We start from the raw sequence: 17,084 nt of genomic DNA on the forward strand, positions 1-17,084 counted from the left end.
GAGAGGGTCGGTCTGAGGGTCCGCTCTGGGCAGGGAAGGTGAGAAGCTGAAGAACAGAGCTGAGCAGTGTTTCAAGGGGGCAGACCTGGGAGACATTAGGTGAAATTAAGGTGAAGCTGTGGGGGGGGGGGGGGGGGGGAGGAAAAAAGAGAGAGAGAGGGGGAGAGAGAGAGAGAGAGAGAGGAGATATCAGTTAGTTGGGAAGATCGTCTGTCATCCAAAACAACCCATATTATTGGGCACTTTCTACATATACGTAGGACTCTGGACTACTTGGGATACAGAAGAAAAGGAGGCTGGTTTCCTGAAGTGCAGAGGTTTACAGCTTGGTGAGGAAAACATCAGTGCAAGGAAACACAGGGTAGCAAACACCCAATGTCAAAAAGGATGCGGGCGGGTGCTTCAGGGTCAGAGGAGACTTGAGGGGGAGCAGGGAAGTCAGGGAAGGTGTTGTGGAGCAGACGAGACTCTAGGTAGGCCTTGAAGGAAGGGCGGATTTAAACAAGGGAACGGAAATGGAGAGGTCATGTCAGGTAGGAAGGTGAAGGTGGACACATGTGATTGGGACACATCAGTTTCTCTGGAACACTGGGTTCCTACAGGAAAGTGCTGGGTGGTGAGGGAACTAGTACACGACCTTAATTTCTACAATAATGAATTTGGGTTATGTTCTGAAGGGAAATGGGAGCGATGGTGATTGAAGTTTGTTTGTTTGGAGCAGGGTGATGTGTGGAAAATGGAGTTTTATGGATACCTGGTAATTTGGAAATGCGAAAGGGAACATGCTTTAGAATCAGACCTACATTAAACTCTTGGTTCTATCCCATTTTTATAAAATGATGCTGATATTACTGCATAAGTTTGCTGTAAGGATGAAGTGCTTAGCACTTAATAGGTGTTCCACATTAGTTCCCCTCCTGGTGTACAGAACAATGATCACGGGAGGCAGACAGAAGTAGGGAGATTATTGCAATAGTCTAGGTATAAGGAAATAGGATGACAAAAATAATTAACATTTATTAAATGCCTACTCTGCATACAGCACTGGACTAAGCCTTTTACTGTGTTATATCTCATTTAATTCTCATAGATAAACCCTATGAAATAGATGCTATTATTATTTCCCCTAATTTAGGATAAAGAAGTAGAAGCTCTGAATAAGTTTGCCAAATTCACAGGATTCCTAAGTGGCAGAGCTGGAGCAATCTGACCTCAGAACCCCATTTTTTCCCTAGAACAAGGGAGGAGACAGATTTAGAAGACATTGGGCAAAGAGAGAGAGAGAGAGAGAGAGAGAAAAGAGTTTTGAATAATGGAAATTCCAGTAAGATAGATGGTAGTGTCTTCACAGAAGTGAAGCTATTTATCTTTTTCTTTATGGATAAAAGCACTGGACTGAGAGTCAGATACCTGGATTCAGGTATTGGCTGTTACTACTTTGTAGTGCACCTTTGGGCAAGTCATTTCATCTCTTTGAGCCATGGTTTTCTCACTTGTAAAATAAAACTCATAACCCTTGCTCCCTCCACTTCATGAAAAGGACCATATCAATGGTTTGGATTCACTTTGTGAACTACATGGTTAACTGAGTGAATGTCAGGAAAAACTTTGATATTGATAATCTTATCAAGAAGCCTTATATTGGTGCCAGAACTCACTGTAGGGAAATGGGAGACCTCTCTTTCCTTCGCCTCCTCTCTTATTTCTTCATTCAACAAATATTTATTATTTTGGATGTGGCAAGTAGGCTGTTTCACAGGTGGGTCTGAGTTCAGGAAAGAGGTCTAGACTGAAATATAAATTTGGAGGTTTTCAGAATATATATAATACTTAACCTAACAGGCGAGGCACCATGATTGCGAAGGTGGTTTTCCCAGGGCGAGGCTTATCCATTGCACTCGGGATGTGCTGACCCCTGCAATTTCCCCAAATGTGGGAAACTCTACTGCATCATTTGTGGTAGTGGGAGACTACATTCGTGCTCTCTCCTGCGGGGAAATAAAAGAATATAGATAATATATAAAAGCCAAGGACCAGAAGAAATTACTTAGGAAACAAGTGTAGAAGGAGAAAAAAACCAAAGTTCTGATGATTCAATCCTGGGGCAACTCCAATATTTAGAGGTTGGAAAAATAAAGAGGAATCCGCAAAGGACACTGAGAAGGAACAGGGAAAAAGAAGAAAACTAGGAGAGGGAGAAATCTCAGAAGCCAAGTGAAGAAAGTGTTTCAAGGGACAAAGAGTAATCAATTGTGCTAAATGCTGCTTAGAGATCAAATAATATGACAATTAAGAAACGGTAATTTGATTAACCATTGTGGAGGGACTGGCGATCTTGAGAAGAGCAGTTTTTTGGTGGCATGCAGGGGACAAAAATCTGATTGAAGTAAGTTCAAGAGAGAATAGGAGAGGAATTGAAAATGTTGAGTATATATACCTTTTCCAAGGAGTTTTGCTACAAAGGGAAGGAGAAAATGTGGCAGCTGGAGGAGGATGTAGAGTCAAAAAAGGTTTGTTTTTGTTTGTTTTCAGGATGGGCAAAATTCTGTTTGTATGTTGGCTGAGAAGGATCCAGGAGAGAGGGACAACTTGATGCTGCCTGAGAGAGGGGGAGAATTGCGGCAGTGATGTCCTTGAGGACGCAAGTACACAAGTGGAGAGGTTGGCTGCGAGCTGGGTAATTCATCCACAGTCAGAGGGAAGAAGAGGAGTTCTGGGTGTATGAATCTGGTGCCAGCGATGAGGAGATTAGAGGGGGACTTGCATTTATTGGTTACTTTGTTCAGCACTATGCTTGATGCTTTCCTCACAACAGTCCTTGATGTTAAAGGGAGATGGGTTAAGAGGCTGTTGCCACGAGGCAAGAAAAGTTGAGAAATGAACTAAATAAAAGCTTCTGAAGTTCCGAGACACTGTGCTCTTTATGCTGTGGAAATTCCGCTCCTCCCCAGATCACATGGGCTTCTTCACTGCAGATATGAGAATGCCTTCCATTCAGTGCAAAGATTCTTTGCTTGACCCAACTTTAGTCAGGCTCTTGAACCTGCTAGGCCAATTTGTGCGCTTCCTTGTAAGTCTAGTTTCGAATCCTGAGAAGCCAGTTTAATTAGAAACCCCCACCCTCGATATCTGATGATCACTGTGATATCTTATTGGGTTCCTCATCCTCCACCAATCCCCAAGTGATGTCTGATCATCCTGGTCTTTCTTCGACAAGAACCCTGTTAGATTCATTTAGCCAGAATCCCAGATCTCTGATGTTTCTTCTTAGTAATTTTCCACCACTGACTCTTGATGTGCTCCCTGACTATAAATTCTCACTTGGACCATAGTGTATTCATTGTTGAGACTAATTGCCCTCGTCACTGCAGAATTCCAGTTCAGTGGACCCTGTGCCTATGGCGATAGTCCCCCTGCTGTGAGTAGTCTTCCTCACCTGCTTTAACAAGTGTCATTGAATTTTTTTTCCTTAACGTTTGGCAGGAAGAAACTAACTTGCTAGCTCAATCACAGGGCAGAGATACCTCTTATAGAGGAAAGAAATAGTTGGTGGTCACAAAAATGTGCAGCACTGGGCAGTTCTTGCTGTTTGCTGGGGGGCCCTAGGCCTGAAGCTGGCCAAGTGTATCCCAAAAATAAAGACAAAAAATAATAATAGAACATAACCTCCAAACAACCAAAAACAAGAATAGGGAAGAGTAAAGTTCTCATTTGAAATCTGAAAGGAAATATAGATGGGAGACGTAGAAATCTCTTTGACTATGACTTCTCTCCTTCTGAATCCCTATTGCAACAGCTAACATTTAATGAGGGCTTGGTATCTGCCAAGTAATTTTTCAATGTTATATCATTTAATCCTCACAACTATCCTTTGAAGTGGACTGATACACCTAGAAAATAGCAAAACCAGGAATAAAATCCAAATGCCTGACACTAAAGTGTATGTCCTTAACTCCTTGTACCTTTGTTCATTAATTACCATAAAAATTCTATAAACATTACTAAGCAGCCACTCATGAAGGTACTATGGCAAGTGAGACAGTTTTCAGGTAAAAAAAAAAAAGATGATACTTGAGTATACATTCAATGTGACAAATAACCTCAATAAGTTACAATGTCCTATAAGATTGTAAGGGCGCATGGTCACTGGCTGGGGAAAATGAGGGAGGTCAAGGAAAGCTGCAAAAAGGAAGTGGTGTATGAGATGAGACTGTATCAACAGGTAATTGTTCTAGGTGCAATATACACCACAAGCGCTTAAAAGTTATAAGGAATGGAAAATTGCGTGAAGTTTTAATTGGCAGAAAATGGGGGGTGAAGGCATGGGAGAAGGTCCAATTGTTAAGAATGTAAAGAAGTCCCAGTTCAATCATCTGCTTTAGTTTCAAGATCCAGCCTCAAATAATTTGGGGGTATTTTCCACTCAGATTTTTCCATTGAGAGCATATTCAAAGTGATGTTCATGCAATGGAACATTTCTGAAGCTGTTAAAAATAATGAGGAAGTACTTTGTGAACTGTTAGAAAATTATTTCCAAAATATAATGTTAAATGGAAAAAAAAAGCAAGATGCAGAATTCTGGGTATAGTATGCTACTATTTATATAATGATATTATGAGAGAAGAGAGAGAGGATTTCTTGTTTGTAGGTACAATGTTTAAATATGGAAGAATACTCATGCCTTACTGGAGGGTAACTATGTGGTTATGTGGTTTTACTGTATACGTCTTTGTGTTCTCCGACTTTTTTTAAAAAAAACATGTGGATATATTATTTATTCAGTAAATAAATAAATATAAGCTGAACTTTTTAAAAAGTTGGTGTAACAGTCTCTAGAGGCGATTCCATGAAAAGAGGGCATATACTGAAATATAGGCAAAAGCTATCCACTTTAGGTGGGTGGTTTCAAAAATTCAGGTCTTAAATCTACATGGAAAACACACACACATGCGCACACCCCCCCCCCAGAGATAAGGTAATTTTTACAATAAACTGGGTAATATATTCATTATTAATTGTCTTAGCATAAGACAGCTTTTAGAAACCAATAAGAAAAGGACGTAGCACCCAGTTCAAAAGTGGTAAAGGACAAACGGGCTTCATGTAAACAAAAATATGAATGGACTTATTATATATGTTTTTTAAGACAACTTCTTTTGTATTTAAAGAAAGGCAAATTAAAACAATGAGCTGTTGTTTTCTCATAAGACTGCAAATATAAAAAAAGTTTTAGATATTACAGAGTGTTAAAGAGGGCATGAGGAAAGTACTGTTGGAAGGGGCATAAACTGATATACTCTCTTTGGAGCACAAATTAGCAATGGCTCTTCTCCTGAAAATGAGCATACCTTTGACCCAACTACTCTAATTTTGAGAATTTAACCTAGACAGATAACCCTTGCATACATACAAAGTCAAATATACAAAATTATTCATTGCAGCATTCTTCACAATTACAAAAGATCAAAATCAACGTAAATATTTTCCAGTTGGGAAAATTGCTACATCTAAACAGAGGAACTTTGGATAGGTGTTGAAGAGAACAATGTGGATCTGTATTACTGTTATGACAAGACCTTAATTTAGCTCCCTCATTATCTCAAGGGTTTGACCTATGGCTTTTGCCTTTTTTTTTTCTTTGTAACCCTAGTACCTCATACACTGCCTAAGCACATGGGAATTGAGAGAATGAGTTGGAGTGGATAGTTTGGCTGCATGGGCTAAGAAGTCAGTCATATTGCTTCAGGGTTAGCATCTCGCCTTCATGTTGCTAAGTTGGGTTGGACTCGAACGTCACTGAGGCCAGCAGGCCCTGATGGCTGGCTCCTGCTTCTAAGAGCCGTGATGTAGTTTCAGACGATCCCCTGGAGTGGTAGGAGATGCCTGAACTGTCAAGCCTTTGGAGGATTCCCCCAAACCACCCACACCTATCTCTGAAACTCCTTATACTCTTCAGGTAGTTAAAATAGGGGTGTGATTCCATCAGGACCAGCTGTCAGTTTCATCAGTCAGTTTCAGGTTCCTGGAACCTGGCAATAGGTTTAGATTACCCATAATCCTTTGCAACACTAGCTTTCAAATGGGGGTATGCAATATCGCTATGATACATGAAGAATTTCTAAAGGGTACTCATATACTGATATTTTTAATGGAATTAATTTCCAGATCCTCAATAGGTACTCTACCGGAGAAAGGTCCTGGGGTTAAGGCTCCAAGCTGGCTTTTTCTTCATAATTGTATTTCTGTTAGTCTTTGTAAGAAAGGCATATCCTGCCCTGGCTGGTGTGGCTCAGTGGACTGAGTGCTGGCCTGCAAACAGAAAGGTTGCCAGTTCCCAGCCAGGGTACGTGCCTGGGTTGCAGCCCAGGTCCCCAGTTGGGCATATGTGAGAAGCAACCAATTGATGTTTCTCTCCCTTTCTTCTTCCTTTCCCATCTCTCTTAAAATAAATAAAATCTTACACACACACACACACACACACACACACACACACACACACACACACATACAGAAAGGCATATCCCTGGATCTCACTATAGTACACTGCCTGGGGCAATAAAAAAATTCTGGAGGTGACAGAGGAGCAATTAAAAATATCAGTTTCATCCTTGGCTGTTGAGACTCAGTGGACTGAGTGCCAGCCTGTGAACCATAGGGTTACTAGTTCGATTCCCAGTTGGAGCACATGCCTGAGTTGTGGGGTCAGGTCCCCAGTATGGGGTGCGCGAGAGGCAACCACACATTGATGTATCTCTTCCTCTCTTTCTCCCTCCCTTCCCCTCTCTCTAAAAATAAATAAACATCTTTAAAAAAATAAAAATATCAGTTTCAGGGAACTGTCCTTTAATAATGGAGTGGCATCATTTATCAGATTATTTTTGGTGGTATGTGAGAAAAAGTATGAAGACTACTGCTCCAGGACAACACACTCTGGTGGCCTCTGGAGGGTTTTCTAGAAGGTCCTGGCATGGTCCTCTCAACCTCTATGTCTCTGTTTCACAGGCTAGCCAGGTACCTAACTTCTACTTGATTTCTGCAGAACTTCCACTTCAGTTCTTCAGCTTCCCTCTTGAGATACACTCTTCCGTTGGCTTTGATACTACCACACTCTCCTGAATCTCCTCCTTACATTGTCAAGGCCCCTCATTCCAGATTCCCTTTTCTATTACATGTCTTCCAACTGACCTTTTAAGTTCAGGAGTTTCTCAGGGCAGTTATAAGCTCTCTTCTCTTTCTGATCTTTTCATAGTTAGAGATTTCACCCATTACCACAATTTCAAATACCATCTGCATTCCAACAACTCCCAAATGTCTATCTCTAGAGCCTAGGCATTGCTCCTGAACTCCTAAATCCAATTGCTCACTCCACATCTATATCTGAATGTCTCACAGGATTTCCAAATTGCAAAAGGCAAAGCCAAGCCCATATTCTTTCTATTCAGAATGTCATCTTCCTCTAGGCTTCCCAAATCTAGTAACAGTACTCCACCTGCCCAGTTCATACAGAGAGCTCCTTAACCCCCTCCATAGCCAATAAGTAATCCATTCCTACAAACTCCACTTCATAACAGATTTCCCTAATTTCCCAGAGTAGGTTCATACTCCTTAATCCATACCCTCATGTAACACCTTGTACTTCTCATAGTACTTATCCAAATTGTAATCCTGTGGTTTGTGTAATTCAGCCTCCCCCTCTACATCATAAGCTCCATGTGCACGAGGACCATGCCTGTCTTTTTTTCTGGCACATAGTAGGATCTCAATAATTATTCATTAAATTAACAAATGTAAGCACTCAGATTGCAGCAACTGTGTGTTGTCTAATGCTAAGTGCACAGTAGGGGGCAGCAGAGTATAGATAATGGAAAGAGTCTGACCTCAGTTAAAAGGGTGACCTTGGGTAAATCACTTAACATTTCTGAGCCTCTACTTCATCTCTGGAAATGGGGGCTAATTCTCCTTCCCTTGGATCAAAAAAGATAAGTAGATGTAAAGGGGTTTTAGTGTTGTATGAACAGAAGAGAGTGTTATTAGAGTCAGTTATGAAATTTACCTGTTGAATAAACGGGGAGAGAGGAAGAGGATCTTGGTTATACTATGGAACAGATGTGAGTAGAGACTTGACTGATTCAGAAGAGAGGAAGTGGAAGTTTAAGGAAGAGACTGGCTTAAGTCCAGAGCCCGCCAGAGGCAAAGCCGTGAAGTTAGCGCAGTGTGTTCTTGGCATGCTCCCCTCTCTGCTCTCTGATCACTGCCCTCCCACCTCTACCTCTAGCCTCTAGTGCCCTGTTGCTGTGCCGTGCTGTGCTGCCGGCCTTTCCCTTTCCTCCCATCAAAGCACATCTGTCCTGTGTCCTGGCCCTCAGAGGCCTGCTCACTGCCATCCACAATGACAGCTAGTTAACCCAATAAATGGATTCCTGCTAAAGTGCTAAGGGCAGATGGCCTGTTATTTTACCACTCCTAATAATAGGAGTTGGACCTTCCTGAGACAGGAAGAATAACCTATTCAAAAAGCATAAATTCCAAATGATGAAGTTTTAGATTCTGGAAGGGGAGGAAATGGAAAGTTAATAGGGATTAAAGCAGTCCTAATCTTGGGCTCAAAAAAATTAATTGTACAAATACAGAATCTAGAGATGTGATCTGATAGTAATATGAAGAGAAAAACTGTTAAAAATTTATATGTGTATTGTATATGTGTGTGTGTATATAGCTTAATTGTAATTTACTTCAGTAATATTCACATTTTTGGTATATACTTCTGTGAGTTTTGACAAATGCACAGTCATGTAACCATCACAAACAAAATACAAAATTTCCACGTGTTATCCCTTTGTGGTCAAAAACCTCCTCTGCCTTAAGCCCTAGCAGCACTGATGTGTTCTCTATTCCTATAGTCCAATTTGTCAGTTTTTCTTTTTATGAACTTTGTTTTAATGTTGCATTTAAAGGACTCTGTCTAACCCAAGGTGACAAAAATTTTTCTCCTTTGCTTTCTTCAGATTTACAATTAGGTCTATGATCTATTCCAACTAAAGTTTTAAAGTAAAAAAATTAAGGTATAGGTCAAGGTTAACATTTTTGCATATGAATGTCCAATTACTCTTGCATCATTTGTTGACAAGACAACCTTTCCCCATTACTCTTTTGTGAAAAAATCGATTGACCATATTTGTGTCAGTCTATTTCTGGACTCTCTGCTCTGTTTTATTGATCTGTGCATCTTTCCTTTTGCCAATACTACACCGTCTTTATTAGTGTAGTGGTCTAGTAAGTCTTGAAATCAGATATTGTGAGTTCTCCAACAATGTTCTATTTTTTCAAAGTTGTTTTAGCTTTCTAGTTCTTTTGCCTTTCTGTATAAATTTTAGAATCAACTTACTGGTATCTACCTAAAAATCTGGGCTTGTGTTGAATCTATATATCAATTTGGGCAGAAGTGACATCTTAACAGAAATGAGCCTTCCAATCAGTGAACGTATTATATCATTCTATTTATTTAGATCTTTTTTGATTTCCTTCATTGGAGCTATATAGTTGTCAGCATAAATATCTATCATATATTTTGTTATATTTATCCCTAAGTACTATATTCTTGTGGTGCAATGTAAATTATATTGTTTATTTAATTTTGTTTTTCAATTACTCACTGCCAGGATACAGAAATACAGTTGATTTATTTATTATGTCTTTGTATCTGTGACTTTGCCAGACTCATTACTAATTAATTCTAGGAGGGTTTTTTTTTTTTTTTTTTTGGTAAAGGTAGTAGAATTTTCTACATAGACAATCATGTTGGCTACTAATAGAGAGTTTAACTTCTTCCTTTCCATTCCACATGTCTCCACTGACCCCCTTACTTTGTTACATTAGTTAGAACTTTCTGGATGATATTGGAGTGGCAAGAGTGAACATCCTTGCCATGTTTCCAATCTTAGGGAGAAAACATTCAGTCTTCCACCATTAACTATAATGCGCTTTTTGTAGATTACTTTTGCGGGATGGGGTGGGGGGAAGATTTCCTTCTGTTACTATTTTGTTGAGAGATTTTAACATCAATAGATCTTGAATTCTGTCAATGCGTTTTCTTCATCAGTTGAGATTATCATGTATTTTCCTTCTTTATTTTTTTAATCAGTAGATAAAAAGCTTTATGTACCACAATACATATTTGTGATGGTGAAAAAGTAAACTAAAATATAGATTCTAACAAAAGAAGAATGGTTAAGTAGCTATGACACAGCTACATGGTGGTATATTATGCAGCCATTAAAATAATTGATAAAAAATTTATAATAACACTAAAGTTATCACCATGATACATAAATAAAGCAGAATATACACTATGATTTCAATTACTTTAATGATAAATTAATGTATAATTTATTTATAATGTATAATTTAATTATAATGTGTAATTTATTTATAAATTAATTTATAATAAAGAATTATAAAAAGAAATATCTCTAAGTAATAACATTTATTGGTGAAATTTGGTTTTCCCTCTTCCTTTCTACTTTTTTTGTTTTCCATATTTTCTAAAATATTATTTTATATAATTAGATGGGGAAAATAAATTTAAAAATATAGACTAACAAATACATTTCTAAGTAATATTTGGGTGTACATGGTCTTTCTATGTTATGTTGTTATTTAGTTGATATTAATAAAATACCAACATAGAAAAATCATTTAAGATGTGCGATATGGATATATATGAAGTAAAAGCTAATGTTTTAAAATGGGTGTCTTATTGTGATTTCTCTCTCATAGGTCAAGTGTTGATAGAAGGCAGCCAGTGCATTGTTCCCATGGTTTCCAATCACATGAGCCCAGGGACAAATCAACAGTTATTGAGTCCTTCAGCTGACATGTGACAGAGTTTTCAAGAAAATGAAAAGGGGGTGATTCAGACCCATCCCAGTAAGTGAATTTGTTCCTCTAACCTCATGAAATCTTTGACTTGAACCCTTCAACCCAGCTCTGAAGGTTATTAGGTATCCAGCAGGGTCAACTGGGGTCTAAGAGATTTGCCCTGGCTGGCTCCGCGCCTGGCAGCCTCTTCCCCTGATTATCCATACGGCTCATGCCCACAGAGCCTTCAGCCCTTAGCTCCAACGTGATCTTCTTGGCTCACACGGTGAAATGCCCTGCAGCAAGGGTGGTTTCAGGTTTGATTAATTCAGCAGCTCAATGACGTCAGTGCCCTGAATGACCTTATCTTCCCTTTTTTTTTTTTTACTTTCCCTTCCTGATCCCAAGATGTATTTTTTTTCTTTTTTTGTCTGTCAATATAGTGAATTACACTGATTTTTTTTTAAGTTGTATCATCATTTAATTACCTGGAATAAACCCCACTTGGTAGTGACAGATTATCCATTTTCTATGTTTCTGGATTCCATGTATTAATAGTTTGTTGAAGATCTTTGGGTCTCTGTTCATGTAGAATATTCATCTATAGTTTCTTTGTAATGCCTTTTTTTTTTTTTCATTTTGGTACCAGCATAATGCTGACCTCATAAAGTGAGTTACAAATGCTCCTCCTTTTCTTTTTTCTGGAAGAATTGGTATAGAGTTGGTATTGTTTATTCTTTAAATATTTGGTGGAATTTGCCAATGAAACCATTGGTGTCTAGAATTTTCTACTTTGGGAGGTTTTAAACTATGAATTCCATTTTTTAAAATATTGTCCCACAGGTCCCAAAACTCTTTTCATTTTTAATTTTTTTTCTTCTCTGTGATCTCCATATTGGATAATTTCTATTGATCAATTTTCAAGTTCACTCATTCATCCCTCTGTCATCTCAGTTCCACTACTGAGCCCCTCCAGTAAATGATTCTTTTCACTTTTTTATAATTTCCACTTGGTTTTATTGTACAATTTCTATTTCTCTGCTGAGAACTTCCACCTTTCCATTCATTTTATAGGTGTTTATTTTTAGCTCAGGCAGGATAGGTTCAGACAACAAAAATGTTAGGAACACCCCATCTTTCTACCCAGATGATTGGGAAAAGCGACTTCTGTGAGCTGGAGAGTGTGGGGAGAATCCCTGTCTTTTTCTCCCCCAGTCCTAACACAAGGCTATGATGGTTATAATAGCTGCTTTAAAGTCTCTGCCAAGTAGTTCCTACTACTGGGTCATTTTAGGATTAGCATCTGTTTATTTTCCTTTCCCTTAAAGATTTTCCTGATTCTTGGTATGTAATTTTGGATTGTATCCTGGACATCTTAAATATTATATTATGGGACTCTCAGTCCTGCGAAAATCCTCTGGATGTTGATTATTTTTATCTAGCAATGAAATCATCTCACCTTTTCTGGGTGGTGGTTTCAGTGTCCATTCACTTGCAGAGTTTTTGCGTTGCTGTCTGGATCTGGCACCTCATGTGTTGCTCAGGGGTTAGTCTGGACTCAGGTGGTGAAGGCTGATGTTGCAGTTCAGTTTCCAAAGCCCTTACTAAGCTTCTGAGGGTGTGTCCTGCAACTTGGGGATGGGCCCAAGGGTTCTGTTAGTTCACACGCAGCTCTCTCTCCCCCGAAATTTTCCCCATACTCTGTGGCTCCCAAAGGTCTCTTTGTCTGATTTTTCTATCCAGCAAGATGGGGTTCACCCATGCTGTCACACAGTTCTGTATGACTCAGCCCACCTCTGGAGTTAAGTGGCAAAAGAGAAGAAAGAAGACAGGGGGATTTCATCCATAGTCTCCACTATATTAACCGTGTTTTCTAGTTTCTGTATTTGGTGCTTTGACACCTGAGCCCTCCCTGACTAAGGAGGACCTCCAGTCCTGATCAGGAATTCACCATCTCTAGTGAATTCCTGGAGATGGGAAAGGACTGTCTTCCTTGTGTGCCTTTCATATGTAAATGAACAAATTGGAGCCCCTACCTCCCTATCACCCTAGAGTCACTATTCCTAATCACCTCAGGGTCCTATAGTCCAGAACCTCAGTAATAATTCTCACTAACCAACTTAATCCCTCAGCCTCACGCATTATTATCTCCCTCAGAAAGTACATAAAGGCTCTCCTCCATCGCCCTCTCTGCCTGCCATGGACCTCAGTGCTGTTTCTTGAGTCCCCAAGTGGCCTTCATATTTAGTGACAATCATCTTCTATCTGTTGGCCTCATCATACTTGAATAAAAGTGAAATCTACGTTTAAAAAACAGCTGCACAACAGTGGCCCCCTTTTCCAGGTCCTCTGTCTAGGGAGATGGGTTTTCTTCAAAGTTTTAGGTGACTGTGCTAACATGCATTCCCCGCCCCTCCCCCCGCCCCCCAGCAGTGCCGTTCCACCGTTGGGCGTGGCCTTGGGTTAGGACTAGGGGAGAAAAATAGAGGGATTCTTTCCACACTCTCCAGCTCACAGAAGTCGCTTTTCCCAATCGTCTGGGTAGAAAGATGGGGTTTTCCTAACGTTTTTGCTGTCTGCACCTATTGCCTAGTTCCCAGATTTGGCCCATCCTTGGGTGAAAGCCAGTGGATAAAGGAGAAAGAGAAGAAGGAGAAGAGAGAAGGAGGAGGGGGAGGGGGAGGAACACCACCAGGAAATTCACCATGGCCAGAGTGGGCATTCTTCAGGTTTTGACTTCCCTTCCCCATCTGCCTGCTATTATTAACTTTTCAGAGATTTCAGGTAGTTTTTATTTTGTATTTTGGTCAGAGATTCTCACTGCAATCAATCAGAGAGAAAGGCTGTAATGGGTTTATTCCACCTTGCCAGCATCAGAAGTAAAAATCGGATATTTTGATTAATGACAAGTTCAATTGTCCTGATGCAAAGAAAGTACATATAATGAGCTGCAGAAAGTAATAGTTTCACTCGATATTGTCCAATTCTGAGGCTCCCACTTTCACTCCCTCTCTCCCACAGGACTATTTCACACCTCTCTTTTCAAACCATCAACATTGTATCTTTTTCACTCTCAGCTGAAAATTGTGCTTCCTAATTTTAAAACACAATCAGAAGATAGTTTCCACATCTACTGACCTATGTGCATCTCTACCAATATATTTTGCCTTCCCTCCAGTTTTTATGACTGAATTGTCCAAGCTCTCAGCTAAGTCAGTTTCTTCAACTTGTGCCTTACATTCTGTCCTCTCTGTGTCCTCAAGAACATCGCTCCAGCACCTGTTCTTGGCGGCCTCCCCCAACAACATCAAAATTTCCCTTCCTATTGACTATTCCTATGAGTGTACAAACATGCTGTATTATCCACCTTCTTAAAAGAAAAACATTCCTCTCAACCCTTTAACCCCTTTCAGTACTTAATTACACACTTTTCTTTTTATTCTCACTGCAGGAGATGCTTATTGATTTTAGAGAGCAGGGAAAGGGAGGGAGAAAGAGAAGGAGACAAACATCAATGCGAGAGAGAAACATTGATCGGTTAGTTGCCTCTTGTACATGATTCGACCCGGGACGGAGCCTGCAACTCAGGCATGTGCCCTGACTGGGAATCAAACCTGCAACCTTTCTGTTTATAGGATGATGCTCCAATCAACTGACTGGACCACACCAGCCAGGGCTCACACATTTTTCTTAATACCCTTAATTAATACTTTCTTTTATACCCTACTTTTCTACTCTCCTATAAAACAAGCCAAGCTCCTCAAAAGAGTTATTTATACTCATTGTCTCAAATCAGTTTCCCCACTTTCTTTCTTAATCCAACCCCAATTAGGCTTTGTCCCCACCACATGACCCAAACTGCTCTTACCAAAGTCACCAATGACATCCATCAAGAATCAATTCTCATCCTTTCCTCACTTCACCTACCAGGAGCATCTATTATAGTTGCTCACTTCTCCTTGGAACCTTTTTTTCACATGGCTTCTGAGATGCCATTCTGTCTGTTTTCTTTATACCTCACTACCTCTTGGTTTTCTTTGCTGGTTTATCTTCAATCCCCAGTCTTTAGATGTTGGGGCATCCCAGAGTTTAGTCCTCAAACATTTTCTCCATCTACACTAAGTATTAGGTGATCCCATCTAGCCTCATGGATTTACATATTACCTATATACTAAGCTCCCAAAGTTAGGTCTCCAGCCTAGACTTCTCCCTAAACTTCAGACTTGTACACCAACTGCCTGTCAGCATTTCTACTTGGATGGAAATACAAATAAGTATTGATATAATACTAATAAGTGTTTTATTAAGTATCAAATTACATATGTACAAAACTGTGTATTTCCCACCAAACCCACTTCTCCTATAGCATCCCCCTTTCAAAAAATGAGAACTTAACTTCCAGTTACCCAGACCAAAAACCTCAGAGTCATTCCTTTTTAATGTAAAGTGGATGGAAACCTAATGCTGATGCAGAACAATGCACAATTTGTAAGTGCAAAGCTCAATGAGTGTTCCCCAGGTGGACATTTACATAGGTAGCACCCAGATAAAGAAACAGACCATTATCCCAGAAATCCTCATGGCCGCCTTCTAATCGCAGCTCCCCACAGGTAACCAGTACCCTGACTTCTCATAACCGTAGGTCAGTTCTGTGGGTCTTTGACACTTATATAAATGGAAGCATACCGTATATAATTTTTAAAATTTTTATATTTGTTTTCAGAGAGAGGAGAAGGGAGGGAGAAGGAGAAGGAGAGAAATATCAATGTGTGAGAGAAACAGCACTATGCAAAAGACACATCAATTGATTGCTTCTCACACGCTCCTCACTGGGGACCTGGCCTGCATCCCAGGCATGTGCCCTCACTGGGAATCAAATCAATGACTTTGGTTTGCAGGCCAGCGCTCAGTCCACTGAACCACACCAGCCAGAGCATATAATATTTTGTCTTGCTTCTTTTGCTCAACACTATATTTGTGAGATTAATTCATACTAAAGCATATAATAATTTGTCCATTCTCATTGCTATATATTCTATTATGTAAATATGGTATAATTTGTTCCATCATTCTATCCTTGATGGATGTTTAGGTAGTTTCCAGTTTGGGCTATTCCAGAGAATATTGCTATGACCAATCATATATATGTTTTTCACTGAACTTATGTAAGCATTGCCATTAGATATATATCTAGGAGGCATATATTCAGCTTTAGTAGATACTACTGGCTTTCCAAAGTGGTTGTATCAGTTTACATTATGAACAGTAGTGTATTGAAGTCCTAACTGTTTTATATCCTCACCAGTATTGTCTTTTCCTTCCTTCCTCTCTCCCTTCCTTCCTAGACTTGGCTTTTTCTTTTTAACTATTCTGGTGGGTAAGTAGTAGCATCATATTCTGGCTTTAATTTGCATTTCTTTTTTTTTTTTTTTTTAGATTTTATTTCTTTATTTTTAGAGAGGGGAAGAGAGGGAGAAAGAGAGGGAGAGAAACAGTAATGTGTGGTTGCATCTCGTGTGCCCCCTGCTGGGGACCTGGCCTGCAACCCAGGCATGTGCCTGACACTGGGAATTGAACTGGCAACCTTTGGTTCACAGGCCGGTGCTCAATCCACTGAGCCACACCAGCTAGGTCTAATTTGCATTTCTTAAAATTATTTTTTATTGTTCTATTTCTCTTATGCCCACATCCAATCTGTTAGAAAATTCAATCAGCTCTGTCTTCATAATGTCCGATATCCAAGTACTTTTGCCATCTCTACTGCTAACACCCTGGTTCATGCCACCTTAGTTCTCATCCATATTTTTATAGTAACCTTCTAACAGGAGTCTATGTGACCTTGGGGCTCCCTGAATTGGTCTTTACCCGCTAAGCTCTATTTCTCCCATGGTAGCCATGATAACACTCTTTAAATAGAAGTCAGACCATGTTACCCCTCTTCTCAAAAGCCTCTAATGGCTTCCCATCTTACTCAGAATAAAAATCAACTACAGTCATGTGCTGCATAATGGGGTTTCAATCAATGACAAACGATATATACAACGGTGGTCCTATAAGATTATAATGGAACTGAAAAATTTCTATTGCCTAGTGATTTCATAGCCATCACAACATGGCAGGGCAATGTATTACTCATGTGTTTGTGGTGATGCTGGTATAACCAAACATACTGCATTGCCAGTCTTTATAAAAGTATAGCTCATACAATTATGTACAGTATATAATGC

At 39.6% G+C, this 17,084-nt stretch overlaps 1 non-coding gene across 1 annotated transcript; it reads left to right on the forward strand.

Annotated features, from left to right (window-relative positions):
* Window positions 1-1,826: 1,826 nt before the first annotated feature.
* Window positions 1,827-1,991, forward strand: LOC129071004 (U1 spliceosomal RNA). The gene has a single exon (XR_008529174.1). It is a non-coding gene; the product is annotated as a U1 spliceosomal RNA (small nuclear RNA).
* The last annotated feature ends 15,093 nt before the right edge of the window (window positions 1,992-17,084 follow it).

This window comes from Pteronotus mesoamericanus, unplaced genomic scaffold, assembly GCF_021234165.1.
Source record: "Pteronotus mesoamericanus isolate MK-2021 breed Mesoamerican mustached bat unplaced genomic scaffold, CSHL_Meso_final contig_25, whole genome shotgun sequence".
Classification (NCBI taxonomy): Eukaryota; Metazoa; Chordata; class Mammalia; order Chiroptera; family Mormoopidae; genus Pteronotus; species Pteronotus mesoamericanus.